Here is a 20,706-nt window from a genome sequence, read left to right on the forward strand (position 1 = left end):
TTTTTCTCCTTCCACTTGAATGGCTTCCTGTACCATGGTACCCTGCAGCCCCCACTCCCATCCAAACAAGCTGAACGAACCTCAAGCCCGTTGGACAATCTCAAACGCTGAGGCTCCTGCACGCCTGTCCTCTGGGTCCCCTTCCCTGCCTCAGCTGCAGCCACACTATCCTGTCCCTGACCACAGACAAAATCAGCAGACCCTATCCTAAGGTGTGTGACTGCCGCCTGGTACAAAATGTCCAGGTAACTTTCCCCCTCCCTGATGCATTGTAGTGTCTGCGGCTTGGACTCCAGTTCAATGAATCTGAGTTGAAGCTCCTCAAGCCACAATCATTTACTGCAGACGTGGTTACTCTGGATCACACTGGCATCCAGGAGCTCCCACATGCTGCAGCTGTGACACATCACCTGTCCTGGCATCCTTAATTTGTTTTAATTAACTACTTAATTATTGCATGCAATTATTAATTTTATTTCCCTTTTTAAATATAATTCATTAAACTCACTTCTAGGTCCTTTACTATTTTAAACTTAAGAATAGAATGGGCATTAATCACTTACTAGATACTCAACAAACAGGGAGCATCTTCCCTGCTCTTCTATAATGAGGGTTTGCCAAATGGCAGAGAAGCTAAATGAGTAATTTGTGTTTATCTTCACTGGGGAAGATACAAGAAATCTCCCAGAATTAGAGATCCAAGGGATGGGGGAAATGAGGAATTGAAGGAAGTTAGTATTAGTAAGAAGGTTGTATTTGAGAAACTAATGGGGCTGAAGGTTGATAAGACCCCAGGACCTATTATTTTACATTCCAGAGTGTTGAAACAGGTAGCTATGGAGATCGTGGATGTATTGGTGATCAACTTCCAAAATTCTGTATATTCCAGAGCGGTTCCTGCAGATTGGAAGGTGGCAAATGTCACCCCACTATTTAAGAAGGGAGGCAGAGAGAAAACAGGGAATTACAGACCCGTTAGTCTTACATCAGTCATTGGGAAAATACTCGAATCTATTCTAAAGGATGTGTTAAATGGACACTTGGATAATAATGATATGATTTCACATAGTCAACATGGATTTATGAATGGGAAATCATGTTTGACGAATCTGTTGTAGTTTTTTGAGGATATTACCAACAGAATTGATAAAGAGGAGTCGGTAGACGTGGTATACTTGGACTTTCAGAAAGCCTATGATAAAGTCGGCCACAAGAGATTGGTTAGCAAAATTAAAGCATGTGGGATAGGAAGTAATTTATGGCATGGATTAAGGGTTAGTTTACAGGTAGAAAGCATTCAGTAGGAATAAATGGGTCATTCGCACGTTGGCAGGCTGTCACTGGTGAGGTACCGCACAGATCAGTGCTTGGGCCCCAGCTCTACACAACAAATATCAATGATTTAGATGTGGGGACAAATTGTAATATTTCCAAGTTTTTGGATTACACAAAACAAGGTGGGAATGTGTGTTGTGCAGAGGATGCAAAGCAGATTCAAGGGGAATTAGACAGATTTAGTGAGGGGGCAAGAACTTGGCAGATTGAATATAATGTGGAAAAATGTGAGGTAATCCACTTTGGTAGGAGTAATAGATGTGCAGAGTATTTCTTAAATGGCAAGAGATTAGAAAGTGTAGATGTACAAAGGGACCTGGGTGTCCTTGGGCCCCAGCTGTACACAACAAATATCAATGATTTAGATGTGGGGACAAATTGTAATATTTCCAAGTTTTTGGATTACACAAAACAAGGTGGGAATGTGTGTTGTGCAGAGGATGCAAAGCAGATTCAAGGGGAATTAGACAGATTTAGTGAGGGGGCAAGAACTTGGCAGATTAAATATAATGTGGAAAAATGTGAGGTAATCCACTTTGGTAGGAGTAATAGATGTGCAGAGTATTTCTTAAATGGCAAGAGATTAGAAAGTGTAGATGTACAAAGGGACCTTGGTGTCCTTGTCAATAAGTCCACTGAAAGCTAACATGCAGGTGCAGCAAGCAATTAGGAAGGCAAATGTTATGTTAGCCTTTATCACAAGATGATTTGAGCACAGGAATAGCGAAGTCTTGCTTCAATTGCATAGAACGTTGGTTAGACCACACTTGGAGTACTGTGTGCAGTTTAAGTTCCCTTACCTTAGGATGGATGTTATTGCTACGGAGGGAGTGCAACGAAGATTCAGCAGACTTGTTCTTGGGAAGGCGGGACTGTCCTTTCAAGAGAGATTGAGGAAGCTGGGATAAAAACAAGAAATGCTGGAACAACTCAGCAGGTCTGGCAGCATCTTTGAAAAGAGAAGCAGAGTTAACGTTTCGGGTCAGTGACCCTTCTTCGGAACCGAAGAAGGGTCACTGACCCGAAACGTTAACTCTGCTTCTCTTTTCATAGATGCTGCCAGACCTGCTGAGTGGTTCCAGCATTTCTTGTTTTTATTTCAGATTTCCAGCATCCGCAGTATTTTGCTTATATTGAGGAAATTGGGCTTTTGTTCTCGAGAGTTCCGAAGAATAAGGGGTGATCTCATTGAAACCTGCATAATACCTAAAGGGGTAAAGATGCTATATGCAGCTAAAATGTTTCCCCTGATGGTATTCGAGAACCAGGGAGCACAATTTCAAAATAAGGGGGAAACCACTTACGACAGAGATGAGAAGAAATTGCTTTACTCAGAAAGATGGAATTCTCTGCCCCAGAGGGCTATGCAAGTTCAGTCATTGAGTATGTTTAAAAGAGAGACTGACAGATTTTAAAATACAAATGACAGAAGGGATTATGAGTATAGTATGAGAAAAGGGCTTTGAGGTGACTGATCAGCCATGATCATATTGAATGACGGAGCAGGCTCGATGGACCGAATGGCCTACCTTTTTTTTTCCAATCATTCACGGGATGTGGGCGTCGCTGGCCAGGCCAGCATTTATTGCTCATCCTAAATTGCCCTTGAGAAGGTGGTGGTGAACTGCCTTCTTGAACCGCTGCAGTCCATGTGGGGTAGGTACACCCACAGTGCTGTTCGGAAGGGAGTTCCAGGATTTTGACACAGCGACAGTGAAGGAATGGTGATATAGTTCCAAGTCTGGGTGGTGTGTGACTTGGAGGGAAACTTGCAGGTGGTGGAGTTCCCATGTATTTGCTGCCCTTGACCTTCTAGTTGGTAGAGGTCGCGGGTTTGGAAGGTGCTGTCGAAGGAGCCTTAGTGCATTGCTGCAGTGCATCTTGTAGATGGTACACACTGCTGCCACTGTGTGTCGGTGGTGGAGGGTGTGAATGTTTGTAGATGGGGTGCCAATCAAGCGGGCCACTTTGTCCTGGATGGTGTCGAGATTCTTGAGTGCTGTTGGAGCTGCACCCATCCAGGCAAGTGGAGAGTATTCCATCACACTCCTGACTTGTGCCTTGAAGATTGTGGACAGGCTTTGGGGAGTCAGGAGGTGAGTTACTCGCCTCACGATTCCTTGCCTCTGATCTGCTCTTGTAGCCACGGTATTTATATGGCTACTCCAGTTCAGTTTTCGGTCAATGGTAGCCCCTAGGATGTTGATAGTGGGGGATTCAGCGATGGTAATGCCGTTGAATGTCAAGGGGAGATGGTTGGATTCTCTTTTGTTGGAGATGGTCATTGCCTGGCACTTGTGTGGCGCGAATGTTACTTGCCACTTATCAGCCCAAGCCTGGATATCGTCCATGTCTTGCTGCATTTCTACACAGAGTGCTTCAGTATCTGAGGAGTTGCGAATGCTGCTGAACATTGTGCAATCATCAGCAAACATCCCCACTTCTGACCTTATGATTGAAGGAAGGTCATTGATGAAGCAGGTGAAGATGGTTGGGCCTAGGGCACTACCCTGAGGTACTCCTGCAGTGATGTCCTCAAGCTCAGATGATTGACCTCCAACAACCACAACCATCTTACTTTGTGCTAGGTATGACTCCAGCCAGCGGACCGTTTTCCCCCTGATTCCCATTGACCTCAGTTTTGCTAGGGCTCCTAGATGCCATACTCGGTCAAATGCGGCCTTGATGTCATGGGCAGTCACTCTCACCTCACCTCTTGAGTTCAGCTCTTTTGTCCATGTTTGAACCAAGGCTGTAATGAGGTCAGGAGCTGAGTGGCCCTGGCAGAACCCAAACTGAGCATCACTGAGCAGGTTGTTCCTCAGCAAGTGCCGCTTGATGGCACTGTTGATGACACCTTCCATCACTTTACTGATGATTGAGAGTAGGCTAATGGGATGGTAGTTGGCCGGGTTGGATTTGTCCTTATCCTTGTGTACAGGACATACCTGGGCAATTTTCCACATTGCAGGATAGATGCCAGTGTTGTAGCTGTACTGGAACAGCTTGGCTATGGACGTGGCAAGTTCTGGAGCACAGGTCTTCAGTACTATTGCCGGAATATTGTCAGAGCCCATAGTCTTTGCAGTATCCAGTGCCTTCAGTCGTTTCTTGATATCACGTGGAGTGAATCAAATTGGCTGAGGTTTGGCATCTGTGATGCTGGGGACTTCAGGAGGAGGCCAAGATGGATCATCAACTCGGCACTTCTGGCTGAAGATTGTTGCAATTGCTTCAGCCTTATCTTTCGCACTGATGTGCTCGGCTCCTCCATCATTGAGGATGGGGATATTTGTCGAGCCACCTCCTCCAGTTAGTTGTTTAATTGTCCAGCACCATTCACGGCTGGATGTGGCAGGACTGCAGAGCTTAGATCTGATCCGTTGGTTATGGCATCGCTTAGCTCTGTCTATCGCATGCTGCTTATGCAGTTTGGCATGCAAGTAGTCCTGGGTTGTAGCTTCACCAGGTTGACACCTCATTTTGAGGTATGCCTGGTGCTGCTCCCGGCATGCCCTCCTGCACTCTTCATTGAACCAGGGTTGGTCTCCTGGCTTGATGGTAATCGTAGAGTGGGGGATATACCGAGCCATGAGGTTACAGATTGTAGTTGTGTACAATTCTGCAGCTGCTGATGGCCCACAGCGCCTCATGGATGCCCAGTTTTGCATTGCTAGATCCGTTCGAAATCTATCCCATTCAGCACGGTGATAGTGCCACACAACACGATGGGCGGTATCCTCAATGTGAAGGCGGGACTTGGTCTCCACAAGGACTGTGTGGTGGTCACTCCTACCAATACTGTCATGGACAGATGCGCCCGCGGCAGGCAGATTGGTGAGGACGAGGTCAAGTATGTTCTTCCCTCGTGTTGGTTCCCCCACCACCTGCCGCAGACCCAGTCTGGCAGCTATGTCCTTTAGGACTCGGCCAGCTCGGTTAGTAGTGGTGCTGCCGAGCCACTCATGGTGATGGACATTGAAGTCCCCCACCCAGAGAACATTTTGTGCCCTGGCCACCCTCAGTGCTTCCTCCAAGTGGTGTTCAACATGGAGCAGTACTGAGTCATCAGCTGAGGGAGGGCGGTAGGTGGTATTCAGTAGGAGGTTACCTTGCCCATATTTAACCTGATGCCATGAGAATTCATGAGGCCCAGAGTCGATGTTGAGGACACCCAGGACAGCTCCCTCCCTACTGTATACCACTGTGCCACCACCTCTTCTGGGGCTGTCTTGCCGGTGTGAGAGGACATACCCGGGGATGGTGATGGCAATGTCTGGGACATTGTCTGTCCGGTATGATTCCGTGAGTATGACTATGTCAGGCTGTTGCTTGACTAGTCTGTGGGACAGTTCTCCCAACTTTGGCACAAGCCGCCAGATGTTAGTAAGGAGGACTTTGCAAGGTCGACATGGCTGGGTTTGAATTAGAATTAGAATTAGAACATTACAGCGCAGTACAGGCCCTTCGGCCCTCGATGTTGCGCTGACCTGTGAAACCATCTGACCTACACTATTCCATTTTCATCCATATGTCTATCCAATGACCACTTAAATGCCCTGAAAGTTGGCGAATCTACTACTGTTGCAGGCAGGGCGTTCCATGCCCCTACTACTCTCTGAGTAAAGAAACTACCTCTAACATCTGTCCTATATCTATCACCCCTCAACTTAAAGCTATGTCCCCTCGCGTTTGCCATTACCATCCGAGGAAAAAGACTCTCACTATCCACCCTATCTAACCCTCTGATTATCTTATATGTCTATATTGAGTCACCTCTCCTCCTCCTTCTCTCCAACGAAAACAACCTCAAGTCCCTCAGCCTTTCCTCGTAAGACCTTCCCTCCATACCAGGCAACATCCTAGTAAATCTCCTCTGCACCCTTTCCAAAGCTTCCACATCCTTCCTATAATGCGGTGACAAGAACTGCATGCAATACTCCAGGTGCGGCCTCACCAGAGTTTTTTTACAGCTGCAGCATGACCTCCTGGCTCCGAAACTCGATCCCCCTACTAATAACAGCTAACACACCACATGCCTTCTTAACAGCCCTATTAACCTGGGTAGCAACTTTCAGGGATTTATGTACCTGGACACCAAGATCTCTCTGTTCATCTGCACTACCAAGAATCTTCCCATGCCGTTGTCATTTCCGGTGCCTATGTCGATGCCGGGTGGTCCGTCTGATTTCATTCCTTTTTATAGACTTCGTAGCGGTTAGGTACAACTGAATGGCTTGCTAGGCCATTTCAGAGGGCATGTAAGAGTTAACCACTTTGCTGTCGGTCTGGAGTCACATGTTGGCCTGACCAGGGAAAGACAGCAGATTTCCTTCTCTAAAGGACATTAGTGAACCAGATGGGTTTTTACAACAATCGACCATCATTAGACCAGTTTTTAATTCCAGATTTTTATTAAGTTCAAATTCCACCTTCTGCTGTGGTGGGATTCGAACTCATGTCCCCAGAGGAATACCCTGGGTCTCTGGGTTACTAGGCCAGTGATAATACCACTCCGCTACCGCCTACCTCTGCTCCGATGTCCTATGTTCCGAAGGTGGATTGAAGATTATGGCCACTGCCTCCGCAATTTCCACCCTTACATCCCTCAATATCTTTGGATGCATCTGATCCTATCCAGGTGACTCATTAGCTTTAGGTACAGCTGAGCTATCTCACACCGCATCTGTATCAATTTTTAGCCCATCCAGTTCCTCAAGTCCCTCCTCTTCAGTTAGGAACTAGACAGCTGAAGACAAGGCCACCAATGTTGCAGGTGAAGTAAATCTGTGGTTCAGAAGATGGCAGAATCTGATGAAACTCCGTCAGGGAACTACCTCTGAGAGGGATTGGAAAACATCTGTCAATGGAACTGTTAAGAAAACGCACAGACACCGAGTGAAGTGTCAGAAGGAGTGGTGCTGAGATTCTTCTTATTTTTGCAGATCGTAATGACCTGGAAGATGTGAAAGTGATATTTTTAGAAGTAAGGACATAGAAGTTGACAAATAAGGTCTCACGTTGAATCCAGAGTGAGAATGAAACATCTATTGAATAGGGGTGACAATGTTGGGCAGTTCAACAGGATTTAAGTTTTAAGATTTAAGTTTCTCACAATATTGTCAAAGGCATTGTGAGTGAGTGTGACATGAATACAGGATCTGCCTGCACTACTCTGTGTGTTGCTGTAGTCCAATGTTTATGTCTGTGGGTTCTTTGTATCTGTGTCGAATTTTTCACTTTTGACACAGGCTGAGCACAAATACTGGGCCTGCCCGGGAAGAAAAAGGAACCTTTTAAAACTGTGTGTTTTTCAGCTTTATTGAATTCCATTTGAGTTCTTGTTAATCATTCGAGAGCACTGTCCTGCTGAGGAGGAAGTAAGGGGACGGATGGCTTATGACCGCCACCACCTGCAGTGCCCTGGATTGTCTGTGCCCTAATGTTCAACAGGCTTCCATGTGTCAGCTTTAACATTTTTACCCTCCTATTAACAAAGAACAAAGAACAAAGAACAATACAGCACAGGAACAGGCCATCCAGCCCTCCAAGCCTGTGCCGATCTTGATACCTGCCTAAACTAAAACCTTCTGCACTTCCAGGGACCGTATCCCTCTATTCCCATCCTATTCATGAATTTGTCAAGATGTCTCTTAAACGTCGCTATCGGACCTGCTTCCACCACCTCCCCCGGCAGCAAGTTCCAGACACACACCACCCTCTGTGTAAAGAACTTGCCTCGCACATCCCCTCTAAACTTTGCCCCGCGCACCTTAAACCTATGTCCCCTCGTAACTGACTCTTCCACCCTGGGAAAAAGATTCTGACCATCCACTCTGCCCATGCCGCTCATAACTTTGTAAACCTCTATCATGTCGCCCCTCCACAACCGTCGTTCCAGTGAAAACAATCCGAGTTTATCCAATCACTCCTCATAGCTAATTCCCTCCAGACCAGGCAACATCCTGGTAAACCTCTTCTGTACCACCTCCAAAGCTTCCACGTCCTTCTGGTAGTGTGGCGACCAGAATTGCACGCAATATTCTAAGTGTGGCCTAACTAATGTTCTATATAGCTGCAGCATGATTTGCCAATTTTTATATTCCATGCCCCGACCGATGAAGACAAGCATGCTGTATGCCTTCTTGACTACCTTATCCACCTGCGTTGCCACTTTCAGTGACCTGTGGACCTGTACGCCCATATCTCTCTGTACGTCAATACTACGAAGGGTTCTGCCATTTACTGTATACTTCCCACCTGCATTAGACCTTCCAAAATGCATTACCTCACATTTTTCAGGATTAAACTCCATCTGCCATTTCTCTGCCCAAGTCTCCAAACGATCTATATCCTGCTGTCTCCTCTGACAATCCTCATCACTATCCGCAACTCCACCAACCTATGTGTCATCCGCAAACTTACTAATCAGACCAGCAACATTTTCCTCCAAATCATTTATATAAACTACAAACAGCAAAGGTCCCAGCCCTGATCCCTGTGGAATAACACTAGTCACATCCCTCCATTCAGAAAAACACCCTTCCACTGCTACCCTCTGTCTACTATGACCGAGCAAGTTCTGTATCCATCTTGCCAGCTCACTTCTGATGCCGTGTGACTGCACCTTTTGTACCAGTCTGCCATGAGGGACCTTGTCAAAGGCTTTACTAAAGTCCATATAGATAGCATCCACTGCCCTTACTTCATCAATCATCTTCATCACTTCCTCAAAAAACTCAATCAAATTAGTGAGACACGACCTCCCCTTCACAAAACCATCCTGCCTCTCGCTAATAAGTTCGTTTGTTTCCAAATGGGAGTAAATCCTGTCCCGAAGAATCCTCTCTAATAATTTCCCTACCACTGACGTAAGGCTCACCAGCCCATAATTTCCTGGATTATCCTTGCTACCCTTCTTAAACAAAGGAACAACATTGGCTATTCTCCAGTCCTCTGTGACCTCACCTGTAGCCAATTAGGATGCAAAGATTTCTGTCACGGCCCCAGCAATTTCTTCTATTGCCTCCCTCAGTATTCTGGGGTATATCCCATCAGGCCCTGGGGACGTATCTACCTTAATGCTTTGCAAGACACCCAACACCACCTCCTTTTTGATAATGAGATGACTGAGACTACCTATACTCCCTTCCCTAGGCTCATCATCCACCAAGTCTTTCTCTTTGGTGAATACTGATGCAAAGTACTCATTTAGTACCTCGCCCATTTCCTCTGGCTCCACACATAGATTCCCTTCTCTGCCCTTGAGTGGGCCAACCCTTTCCCTAGTTGCCCTCTTGCTCTTTATAAACGTATGAAAAGCCTTGGGATTTTCCTTAATCCTGTTTGCCAATGACTTTTCATGACCCCTTTTAGCCCTCCTGACTCCTTGCTTAAGTTCCTTCCTACTGTCTTTATATTCCTCAAGGGATTCGTCTGTTCCTAGCCTTCCAGCCCTCACTAATTCGTCCTTTTTTTTTTGACTAGGCTCACAATATCCCGCATTATCCAAGGTTCCATAAACTTGCCAAACGTATCCTTCTTCCTCACAGGAACATGCTGGTCCTGGATCCTAATCAATTGACGTTTGAAAGACTACCACATGTCGAATGTTGATTTACCCTCAAACAGCCGCCCCCGATCTAAATTCTTCAGTTCCTGCCTAATATTGTTATAATTAGCCTTTCCCCAATTTAGCACCTTCACCCGAGGACTACTCTTATCCTTATCCACAAGTACCTTAAAACTTCTGGAATTATGGTCACTGTTCCCGAAATGCTCCCCTACTGAAACGTCAACCGCCTGGCCGGGCTCATTCCCCAATACCAGGTTCAGTACGGTCCCATCCATAGTTGGAATATCCACATATTGTTTCAAGAAGCCCTCCTGGATGTTCCTTACAAATTCTGCCCCATCCAAGCCCCTAGCACTAAGTGAGTCCCAGTCAATATAGGGGAAGTTGAAATCACCCACCACGGCATCCCTGTTACCTTTACATCTTTCCAAAATCTGTCTACATATCTGCTCCTCTACCTCCCGCTGGCTGTTGGGAGGCCTGTAGAAAACCCCCAACATCGTGACTGCACCCTTCCTATTCCTGAGCTCCACCCATATTAACTTGCTGCATGACCCCTCCGATGTGTCCTCCCGCAGAACAGCTGTGATATTCTCCTTAACCAGTAATGCAACTCCCCCACCCCTTTTACATCCTCCCCTATCCCGCCTGAAGCTTCTAAATCCTGGAACATTTAGCTGCCAATCCTGTCCTTCCCTCAACCAAGTCTCTGTAATAGCAACAACATCACAGTTCCAAGTCCTAATCCAAGCTCATCTGCCTTACCTGTTATACTTCTTGCATTGAAACAAATGCATTTCAGACCACCAGTCCCGCTGTGCTCCACAACATCTCCCTGCCTGCCTCTTAGTCTTACTGGCCTTATTTACTGGTTCTCCCTCATTTATTTCGCTAGCTGTCCTACTGCTCTGGTTCCCACCCCCCTGCCACACTAGTTTAAACCCTCCCGAGTGACGCTAGCAAATTTCAATGACAAGATCCAGAGATCCAGTGCCGTCTATTTACCTGGTTCAGACCAACATCACCCCGCCCACCGCAGTACCCTCCCCACATTTCTCCATTAAGGAAACGGCAATGATGCAAATACAGTTTCACATATTGACCTGCTGAGATGTTCACCGCTATTGAGAACCGGAAGGGAAATAATGTTTCCGACGATGATATATGCGCCGAAAACCAGAACTTGTGGTGCACCTCAATAGTCTCCAGAAGACCGTTCGATCCTGGTCCCACCGGTCCAACCGTGGTACAGACCAGTACGTTGTGAATTTGAACTAATTGCCCACAGCGTGCACAGATTTTTATGAGCCTTGCGTTACAGCTGTAATTAGCTGGTGTAAAGCCTTGTGGGGAGCGTATCAGCCACTTAACTTTACAATGAGCAGAAGGATCTCAGCGAAGATTCGGAGATACAGAAGTTCATAAAGTGTCCATGTCAGATCTCAACCACAGCTTAGTGGTTTGCCTGCCTTCAGTGAAAGTACTCGATGCTTCAGAATATTTCACAGAATGAAATCTAATTGAGCACTTAAAATTACAGATTAAAATCCAAAATCATTTGTCACCAGCGACTTAAACATCTTGTAAAACACGTATGATGCTTTCAGTAGCCATCCACTTTAGGAGGGTTTTGTCTTTTACGTGATACCAATTTAGCACAAAGGAACATATGTAACTATTTTCATTCTGTCAGTGGTGAATAAACTGTGCAGAACTTTTTTTTTATTCTTTCACGGTATGTGAGCATCGCTGGCAAAGCCAGCATTTGTTGCCCATCCAGAATTGCCCTTGAGAATTTGGTGGTGAGTTGCCTTCTTGAACCACTGTAGTCCATCAGTGTCACTAGTGGGGGGAGGGGGTTCCAGATTTTTACCACGTGGCAGTGAAGGAACGGAGATATAGTTCCAAGACAGGGCGGTGTGGGACTTGGAGGGGAACTTCCAAGTGTCTGGTACCGTTGTTCTTCTAGGTGGTAGATGTCGTGGGCTTGGAAGATGCTGTCAAAGGAGGCTTTCTGAGTTGCCTCAGGGTACCTTGTCGATGGGACACATTGCTGCCACTGTACATCGGTGGTGGCGTGAGTGAAAGCATAAGGTGGTGGATAGGGATCTGATCAAGCAGGCTGCTTTTTCCTGTTTTTTGTCCAGTTTTTGAGAGTTGGCTCTGCACGCATCCAGGCAAGTGGTGAATGTACCATCATACTCATTACTGGTACGTTGTAGATGGTGGATAGGTTTTGGGGAGTCACAAGTTAAGTTACTCACCAGAGAATTCCCAGACTCTGACCTGCTCAAATAGTAATAGTATTTATACGGCTTGTCCAGTTAAGTTTCTGGTCAATGGTAACTCACAGGATGTTGATGGTGATGCCTTTTAATGCCAAGAGGAGACGGCTAGATTCTCTTTTCTTGTTGATGGCTATTGCCTGGCAATTGTGTGGTCTGAATGTTACTTTTCACTCGTCAGCTCAAGCCTCAATATTGTCCAAGTCTTGCAGCATGTTGACACGGACTGCTACAGTATCGGAGGGGTTGTGAATGGTACAGTGCAATCAGCAGCGAATATCCCTACTTCAGATCTGATGATAGAGCGAAGGTTATTGATGAAGCTGCTGAAGTTGGTTGGGCCTAGGGCAATACCCTGATGAAATCCTGCAGTGATGTCCTGGGACTTAGATATTTGCCCTCCGACAACCATAGTCATCTCTTTTTGTACAAGGTATGACTCTAACCAGTGCAAAGTTTCACCTCCGATTCCCATTGACTTGAATTTTGCTCAGGCTCCTTGACTGTGTAGGTATGGGCAGTGGGGCGAGTTAGCTAACATATATTGAGAAACTACATTAAATGATGTAATGGTAGGCAGCAATGTCTAGTATGTGAAGAAAGAATGCATAACTTGCAGAAAATATGCATTCTTTTTGTGGCATAAAGCCCACAAAGAAAAACATGGTCATCTGTGGGTAACAAGGGGAGTTAAGGACAATATTATAAAAGAGCAAGAGGCTTATGACTTTGCCAAAAGGAGTAGTAGGCCTGAGCATGAAGTGGAGACAACGGATTTTGGAAAGGGGAATAGTGTTTGGCAACTCTTGGAGTTTGTTTATTGTACATGCTGCTCGTAAAATGGATACTGTAGGTGGAGTATATTTTCTTTTAAAATATCACACGAAAGGTTATTACGCAAAACTAGGACTCATGGAATTGTGGGGTAATATATTAGAATGCATTGAGAATTATCTGATGCACAGGAAAGAGAGAGTGGAATAAATTGGACTTTATTGGACAGATTGCAACGAGCTGGTTACCACAAGATCAGTACCTGTGCCTAGTTACTTACAGTCTGTACTAATAACCTAGATTATAGGACTAAGTGTAACATATTCAAATTTACTAAAGATATAAAGTTAGTTAGCACAGTAAGTGGTGAGCAGCACAGCAAGAGGCGGCAGAGGTATTTAGACAGATTGTGTGAGTGAGCAAGATTATGGAGCTGGAATTCCATGTGGTGAACTGTGAATTTCTCACTTTCTTTGGAAGAATTAAAAGAAGGAAAATATTTTTTGATGGGAGAGTGACTGGGAAGTCTTGACAGATAGAGTGACCTGAGTGAGTGTCCTTGTACTTGAATCACAGAAATGTAACATGGAATTACAGCAAGTAAAGAAGAAGGTAAATGAAATTTTAGCTTTTGTTAGAGTGTAAGAGTAAATAAGTCTTACTACAATTATACAGGGCATTGGTGAAGCCACATCTGGAGTGCAGTGTACAGTTAGGTCGCCTTACCTGTGGAGGAAATTAATTCCCCTGCAGTGAGTGCAACTAAGCTACAAGACATTTGAATTAGGGGATGGTCCTATCTGTTCTATTCCATGAAGTCAGTTGATGAAAGATAGGACCTGAGCAAATCTTTGCAGACTTCTATATTTACTTGCACAATTACACATTAGAAGTATACACCTCCTAACCCCCAAATCCAGTCTGAGTCCATCGATAGGAAGCTCAAGTGAATCCTCAGTTCATGCCCACCACCTACATAAAATTAAACACAATATTCATATAATTAATATTATGACAGGAGGCTGAGTAGGCTAGGCCTATACACCCTGTGGATTATAAGAATGGGAGGTTATCTAATTGAAACATATGAAATGATTGAAGAACTTGTCAGGGTAGATGCTGAGAAAATGTTTGCCCTGGCTGGAGATTCTGGAATACAGGGAACAGTCACAGAATAAGGCGTCGGCCATTTAGGACTGAGATGATGAGAAATGTCTTCATTCAAACACTAGTAAATCTTTGGAATATTCTAACCCAGACAATTTATTCAAAGCTCCTAGCTCTTGGTCCTTAGTCCTGTTGGTTCGAGCACTTGAACAGCATATCCAAGTTGTTTTCAAAAAGTGTGTGATGGTTTCTGCCTCAGAAACCTACTCAACAATAACCTACTCAACAATAACCTGCACAACGATGCTCTGTTTGGATTAGTAAAAACCAGTCATTTCCAAACATCATTACAGCCTTGGTCCAAACATAACACAAGAGCTGAATTCCAGATGTGAGGTCAGTGTGACTACCCTTTGACCTCAAAACTATTGTTAACTGGGTGTAGCATCAAAAATCTGCTGTAAAGTTTAAGTCAGTGGGAATTGGGGAAAACTCTCCACTGCCTGCAGTCATACCAAGCAGAAAGCAAGATAGTTGGGGCTGTTGGAGGCCAATTATTTTACCCCTAATGCACCACTGCAGGAATGCGTCAGAAGTGGAGGTGTTCGCTGATGATCGCAGTCCATGCCTGCATCAAGGAAAAACCTGGACAATATTTAGGATGACGCTGAAAATTGGCAAGTAAAGGTACCATAAAAGTGCAAGACATTGAACATTTTCAGAGTGACAGTCTAACCATCTGCTTTTGCCGAAATTACTGAAATTATTTAGCAGAATGATTCTGCGGAAGAAGAGCTTCAGTTATGCGGATATGTTGGAGAAACTGGCCTTGTTCTCCTTGGACAGCAGCAGATTAAGAGGGGATATTATAAAGGTGTTCCAAACCATGAGGGCTCTGGATGGAGTCGATAGGGAGAAACTGTTTCTATTGGCCGAGGCATCCAGAAACAGAGGACACTGATTAAAGGTGAATGGCAAAGGAACCAGAGGTGACATGTGGAAAAAGTTTTTTACACAAGAAGTGGTTAGGATCAAGAATGCTCTGACTGAGAGTGTGGTGGAGGTCTTCAATAAATTGTACAAATATCAAGGCTACAGGGAACAGGTCGGGGAGTGGGACCAGTTGCAGAGCGTCAGCACAGACATGAATGGACGAATGGCCTCTTCTGTGTTGTAACCATTCTATTATTCTAAGATACCATTGTGGAATTCACAAGCATCAACATCCTGCAGGGTTACCATTGACCAGAAACTTAACTGGAGCTGCCAAAATATGGAATACTGTCCACTTTCCTGGATGATTCCGTACCAAACACACTCAAGAAGCTCGACACCATTCAGGAAAAGGCAGCCCACATGATTGCCACCCCATTCACTATCTTAAACACACGATTTCCACCACCAACTCTCTGTAACTTCAGTACATACCATTAACAAGAACACAGCAGCATATTAACAAGGATCCTTCAACAGCAAGATTTAACCCCACCACCTATACTGTCTAGAAGTACAAATTCGGCCAGCATTTGGGAGCAACACCACTTCCAAGTTTCCTTTCAAACCACACACCTTTCACTCACTGTCGTTGGGACACAATCCCGGAGCTGCCTTCATAACAGAATTATGAATGTAACTTCACAAATGGACTGCAGCCATTCAAGAAGCTGGCTCACAACCACCTTCTCACGGACAATTAGGAATGGACAATAAAAGTTGGGGTTTCCAGCCACCTCCACAGCCCGTGAATGATAGAAAATCTCACCATTTTAACACCGCTGGGTTTTGTTGCTGTTGTGATTAAATCTCAGCATCCGTTGATGATGATTAATAGTGATATGTTAATTGTCTGGACAACTGCCATTACTTTTTTTCCAGACACTCTACCCATTTGTGTTTTGCTACTCATTTACTAGATAAATCTTTTTATATGTGTTAATGTCTATTAAGCTCCTGTGTGCCCAATTTTAACTTTCAGTTCTGATTTTTGACCGTCTAATTTGTTTAGTGCATGACTTAGGGTTTGGATTCATCTTTCTCATTTGTATGAAATTCTATCACATAGGAGCTGGAGGATAACTTAATCAATGATTATTAAATTACATTATTTATTGATCAGAACTGGGTTGAATAAGATAGAGATCATGAACGGCGTCAAACATCATTCATCCCTTCACCTACAGTGGGAGGTAAACATCCCAATTCAACCTCCTCCTAACAATCCCAGACAATTCCTTAATCAGGAGTTAAAGGAGGAAATGTAGGATGCATCTGATTTATCAGCTGTTATCTTTCAGGATACCAAAACTCAGCTTGCTTACAACAGGATCTCAACAATATAAGATAATACTTGGATACACAGCACAAGAATTTCCATTCGCCTGATGCTGTGTATGGGCTTGGTATATATAATAGAATGAGAATTGTTTGATTTGAACTTCAATAAAGTGCAGCTAACTGAACTGTCATGTTTTCGTTTGATTCATTGAAGTAGGGACAAGCGCCACAAACTATCCCATTACAAACTGTCAGGATAAAATGGTGCATTTCTAGAATAACGTTAAGTATAAGAATCTTCATTCTTTTCTTCTACACTGAACTATATGTCGTGACAGGAATATTCCATTTCTAATTTCACATTTTGTAGATCGTTATGATTGAACTCTTTGTCACAGTGATGAATTTGAGAAAAGAACTTTGTCCATCCCCCCATTATCTTCAAACCGCCATTCATCTGAAGGAATCCTATTCTCTAAAGACATAAAGCGCAATTTCGTATAATTTCTTCAAACATGGAGTTGTGAATTCCAGGATAATCTGCAAATGATGTGTAATTTTGGGATGGAGTGGGAAATCTGGCTCTGCACAGAGAGGTCATTACATGTTGAAAGTAGGCTATGGACAAATGGCAACCAGCAAGGTAACGGTGGCTATTGAAGCTCTGACATCTTCTTGTTAACAGATTATTACATATTTTTTATTGAATAGAATCTCAATGGGGATGAGGGTATCTTAGAAAAAAATTGACAATATGCCACATAGGTAACTTATAAAACTATTGATATATTCTCGGCCTCCTGCTGAAGTCCCAGCATCACAGATGCCAGTCTTCAGTCAATTCTATTCACCCCATGTAATATCAAGAAACGAATGAAAACACTGGATATTACAAAGGCTGCGAGTCCTGACAACATTCCGGCAATAGTACTGAAGACCTGTGCTGCAGAAGTAGCTGTGCCCCTCGCCAGCGATGCCCACATCCCCTGAACGAATAAAAGAAAAGATATTTTGGATGGGATTTGGTACTTCAACGCTATATTTCTGCACCAAGTTCTTGGATTACAGAATTATCCTCTTTCCCCAGACATTTATTTTCTTTGCTTCAAATGCACATATAATTTCCTCCTGACTATTCTCTGAAGCAAAACATTCAATTCTCACGCAGCCTTTGCCTAAAGAAGTTTCTGCTAGCTGCTCTGCTCATTCCCTTTGTGACCATGTTTAATTGATCATCTTTACCACTGACAAACCAACTCGGCAGAATAATCTCCCTCTTTGTTTCGCTGAAACTGTTCGTAATACGTAAACCCTAAATTTTCTCTTAGTTTTCTGTCCTCCAGTGTGTATAGATGCAATGTCCTGTTTCTCGTCATCAGTACGGTTTTGATTCCTGGCATCATCCTATTGTATCGACACTGTCTGATCTCTGTATTTAATGACCTTTCCAAAATGAGAGACCGAAGTTTTACCTGGTAGTCTAACAGCGGCCTTAGCAGTTTTTTGAACAGAATTATCACCACTTGTTTGCTTTTGTAATCTTTTCCAACATTGTTGTTGTTTGTTTCTTGTGGACTTTGCACCAGGAAAACCGTTTTCTCGGAAATGGTTATTTGTGTCCCTAGAGCTTGTTGTTCATCCACACCCTGCAGCTCCTTTTCATTGAAAATCTGCACCTATTCTTTGGCGTTCCTGGCAGATTGAAGAGAGATGGCAGATGAACAATTTGTAACTGATTCAAATTTCCTGGAATTTATTAAATTATTATTTGGAATAATATGCAAATGCATAATAAGCCAATAATTACCAAAGATGCTTTCCGACTGTCTGCAGACATTCTGCTAAACACCAAATACTGAATATCAGTTTGATATTTTTACATACTCTGACAGAGTTTTTTCAGATAACTTTCTTTTAATGTAATAGTTAATAATCTTATGACAAATTGTTCAATATTACATTTCTTTAGCATTCGGTTTCTGAAACTGATAGAGACAGAATAGCAATACTATTGCTCATGATGCTGTTGCCGAATTCACAACAAAACAGCAGCTTCTCCCTATGATGAGTGGGAGACACCAGTCAATGTACAATCGACATTTCAATTCAGTATCTGGGGCAAAAGAGGTGAAACGTCACATTGATCAGTGTCGAGTTCTGACAGTTTCCTCCATTAGTAAACTTATGATGTGACAAGATCCCGCTTCCACTTGTCAATGAGAAATGACATCGGATAGTGAGACCCACACTGGCAATATTCACACCAAGCTTCCCAGAATGTTACCAAGGTGAACGGTCGCAAGACCTTTGTTTCCACAACAAATGAAGTTTTATTGATGAAATAAACTGGTGCGTCCAATCCCAGTACCTGGTATATAAGGTGGTTGCCTCTCTTTACCACATGCATGACGCCACTGCCGAAACACATCATTGTTATCTTTGAAATGTGAACTTGAAATGTGCTGAATTTTACAGGAATAAGTTATGTTTACTCAATGAATGAAGGGTGACGAATGGCACGCTGACATCAAACGTGTGCTACAAAATGGAAGAACAGTGCGCAAAAGAGCTCATCTAATTTTCACATTTCCGAACAGAAGGACCTTGTACGGTAGGAAATGAGTTGAAATTGAGCTTCAGATGTGAACAAGCTTTTTTAAATTTTATCCACATTTTCTAACTAATCTCAAAAGTACTGGCCAAAGAGATTTCAACACACTCTTCAGCTCTTCTCTGAATTTTCTCTGGGTTGCTACATAAATACATGGGTTTTGAACACAACTCAAAAATTTAAGGAAAGTTCCGGTTTCATAGGCGATATATCCAGGGGCTGTGCGATCACCATAGTAATTATTGGTGTTTGTCAGTCTGGTGGACACGAAACTCACGGCAGCTGTCAACCACAACAGTATAAAACTGCCCGATACAGTGAACAATAAAATAATGGATTTCCTTCGGTTCTCCATTTCTGAATCACTGCGATTCTCACTTTTGTTACCCCGGAGTTTCCTGCGGCTTCTATTGGCCACTAAAATACGTCCGATGGTTGAACAATTAAATGAGACAATAAAATTAAAAGGAAGCCAAACGACCCAGGCGCTGTGAAACCAGACCCACGCTGTACCGAGTGGTGAGGAAAATAATTCCACTCTTGCCCGACAGCCCCACTGCACCTTGTTAATTATTTGCTGAGGTTCGAATACAAATAAAAAGCGAATATTCTTGAACAAACACAAGAAACAGAACACTGTTATAACCATGCCTGCAGTTCTTGATGTGCAATATCTTACTTTAAACTTCTGGAAGCAGACAGCTACAAAACGGTCAAATGTGAAGAAGACTGTGAACCAAACAGACAAATCTAAGTTGATAGTTGTCATGTATATAATAATCCTACACACGGAGGTGTAAGACAGGAATGAAAGTGGAAAGTGATAACTGATAATATGATACACCATTACATTGATGATCATGACCAGGAGATCTGCTGTTGCCATGGACACCATATAAACAGAAATACATTTGGAAATGCCGCAGTTTCTTCGGGAGAGAATCACAATTGCCACCAAGTTCACTGTAAGAAAGAGAGACGAGATAAATAACGTTTTAGTGGCTGTTTGAAATATATATGGTGATATCTCTCAACAACATTTTACTCCATTCAGTATGATTATATAAGATTAGCTTTGAAGAAATTTCCTGGGAAACCTGACCATATAATTTAATGAGCTGTTGTAGTGCTCACTCTGCCCGGGTGATTCTTTCTATAGGATCTTGAAAGAACATTATAACATCAGTAAGGCTATCAGATTAATGGAAACGGAGAAAGTGTGGATACCGAGTTTACGAGTTTGCTCTGATAACCAGCGGCTGTGTAATGCTGACATCGGGGAGACATGTTACGTTATTCAACATGCAGCATAAACAAAGTGATAGTTAACACAGATTCCGAACAAATAGTTTATAATGGCTTACCAAGGACACCCAGGCCTGCGAGAACGGATTAGTAAATGTCTTTCATCAGCAGAATAACTGGTTTCCCCATTTTATGTGAGAATGGATGGAATCTGTAGGAGCTGAAAGACTGGTACACTTCTGAGCTTGTGCAAGGGAACCTATATTTATACTTGCCTCAATCCTCCAAGGAGTTAATCAGCTGTAATTATAATTAAAATTGGTGGCAGTCATTTCATAAATAAACTCGGTAAGTTGCTTCCGGACATTTCAGAATTCGGGAAAAGATTAACACTAAGGCAATTTTAAAAACACAGAATTAAAACATTATTTACAAATTGAACGACTGTGGATCCTATTCCCACAGGACCAGCCAATGTCCCTCGCTTTGCACGAATTGTC

The 20,706-nt window shown here is 43.5% G+C and overlaps 1 pseudogene; it reads right to left on the minus strand.

Moving 5' to 3' along the window:
- Positions 1 to 16,672: 16,672 nt before the first annotated feature.
- On the minus strand, positions 16,673 to 20,395 carry LOC137345141 (probable G-protein coupled receptor 139; annotated as a pseudogene).
- Between the last annotated feature and the right edge of the window lie 311 nt (positions 20,396 to 20,706).

Source organism: Heterodontus francisci, chromosome 28 (assembly GCF_036365525.1).
Source record: "Heterodontus francisci isolate sHetFra1 chromosome 28, sHetFra1.hap1, whole genome shotgun sequence".
Lineage (NCBI taxonomy): Eukaryota > Metazoa > Chordata > Chondrichthyes > Heterodontiformes > Heterodontidae > Heterodontus > Heterodontus francisci.